This window comes from Arachis ipaensis, chromosome B3 (genome assembly GCF_059453495.1).
Source record: "Arachis ipaensis isolate K30076 ecotype BB chromosome B3, ASM5945349v1, whole genome shotgun sequence".
NCBI lineage: Eukaryota > Viridiplantae > Streptophyta > Magnoliopsida > Fabales > Fabaceae > Arachis > Arachis ipaensis.
In genome coordinates, this window is record NC_142438.1 from 95,738,187 (window position 1) to 95,740,318 (window position 2,132).

At 34.3% G+C, this 2,132-nt stretch overlaps 1 non-coding gene across 1 annotated transcript; it reads left to right on the forward strand.

Moving 5' to 3' along the window:
- The first annotated feature begins 704 nt into the window (after positions 1–704).
- Positions 705–812, forward strand: LOC148571658 (small nucleolar RNA R71). The gene has a single exon (XR_015880300.1). It is a non-coding gene; the product is annotated as a small nucleolar RNA R71 (small nucleolar RNA).
- The last annotated feature ends 1,320 nt before the right edge of the window (positions 813–2,132 follow it).

A 2,132-nucleotide genomic window follows, 5' to 3' on the forward strand; every position in this document is an offset into this window, starting at 1 on the left:
AGAGTACTAGGAGGAGTTTCAGTGACTCTTTTACTCAGTTGGCCCACTTGTGCCTCCAAATTTCTAATGGAGGACCTTGTTTCATTCATGAAACTTAAAGTGGCCTTAGATAGATCAGAGACTATATTTGCTAAGTTAGATGGATTTTGCTCAGATTTCTCTGTCTGTTGCTGAGTGGATGATGGAAAAGGCTTGCTATTGCTAAACCTGTTTCTTCCACCATTGTTAAAGCCTTGTTGAGGCTTTTGTTGATCCTTCTATGAGAAATTTGGATGATTTCTCCATGAGGGATTATAGGTGTTTCCATAGGGTTCCCCCATGAAATTCACCTCTGCCATTGCAGGGTTCTCAGGATCATAAGCTTCTTCTTCAGAAGATGCCTCTTTAGTACTGTTGGATGATTCCTTCAATCCATTCAGACTCTGAGAGATCATATTGACTTGCTGAGTCAATATTTTGTTCTGAGCTAATATGGCATTCAGAGTATCAATTTCACGAACTCCTTTCCTCATAGGCGTCCCATTATTCACAGGATTCTTTTCAGAAGTGTACATGAACTGGTTATTTGCAACCATGTCAATGAGTTCTTGAGCTTCTGCAGGCGTTTTCTTTAGGTGAATGGATCCACCTGCAGAATGGTCCAGTGACATCTTTGATAGCTCAGACAGACCATCATAGAATATATCCAGGATGGTCCATTCTGAAAGCATATTAGAAGGACACTTTTTGGTTAGTTCCTTATATCTCTCCCAAGCTTCATAGAGGGATTTACCTTCTTTCTGTCTGAAGGTTTGGACATCCACTCTAAGCTTACTAAGCTTTTGAAGAGGAAAGAACTTGGCTAAGAAAGCCTTGACCAGCTTATCCCAAGAGTTCAGGCTATCTTTAGGTTGAAAGTCCAACCATACTCTAGCTCTGTCTCTTACAGCAAACGGGAAAAGTATAAGCCTGTAGACCTCGGGATCAACCCCATTGGTCTTAACAGTATCACAGATCTGCAAGAATTCAGTTAAGAACTAAAAAGGATCTTCAAATGGAAGTCCATGAAACTTGCAATTCTGTTGCATCAGAGAAACTAATTGAGGTTTCAGCTCAAAATTGTTTGCTCCAATGGCAGGGATTGAGATGCTTCTTCCATGTAAATTGGAATTTGGTGCAGTAAAGTCACCAAGCATCTTCCTTGCATTGTTGTTATTTTCGGCCATGTTGTCTTCTTTTTCGAAAATTTCTGTCAGATTTTCTCCAGAGAGTTGTGCTTTAGCTTCCCTTAGCTTCCTCTTCAGAGTCCTTTCAGGTTCAGGATCAGCTTCAACAAGAATATTCTTATCCTTGTTCCTGCTCATATGAAAAAGAAGAGAACACAAAAGAAAATATGGAATCCTCTATGTCACCGTATAGAGATTCCTTTATGTGAGTATAAGAAGAGAAGAATGTAAGAAGGAGAAGAGAAAAACTCGAACAAAGAGAGGAAGATGGTGTTCGAATTTTTGGGTGGAAGAGAAGTGTTAGTAGATGAATAAATAGAAGGAGATGAAGGAGAAGACTTCGAAAATAATTGAAAAGAAAAGAAAAATAGTTTTGGTTTTAATTTAAAATTAAAATTGAAATTCGAAAATTTAAAAAAAGAAAAATGAAGTTAAATTAAATTAAAGTTTCAAGCAATTAGTTAATTAAAGAGGAATTTTGAAAAGGGGAAGGGATTTTCGAAAATTAGAAAGAGAGAGTTAGTTAGGTAGTTTTAAAAAAGATATGATTGAAATAGTAAACTTTTAAAATCAAACAAAAAGTCAAGTAGTTAATTGAAAAAGATTTGAAAATCAAATTTGAAAAGATAAGAAGTTAGAAAAGATTTTGAAATTGATTTTAAAAAAGATGTGATTGAAATTTATTTTGAAAAAGATTTGAAAAAGAAATTTAAAAAGATTTGATTTTGAAAAAGATTTTGAACTTAGCAATCAAAAAGATATGATTGAAAATTAAAAAGATATGATTTTAAAAATTAAAGTTGATTACTTGACTAACAAGAAACTAAAAAGATATGATTCTAGAGTTTAAAGATTGAACCTTTCTTACTAGGCAAGTAACAAACTTAAAAATTTTTGAATCAATCACATTAATTGTTAGCATTAAAT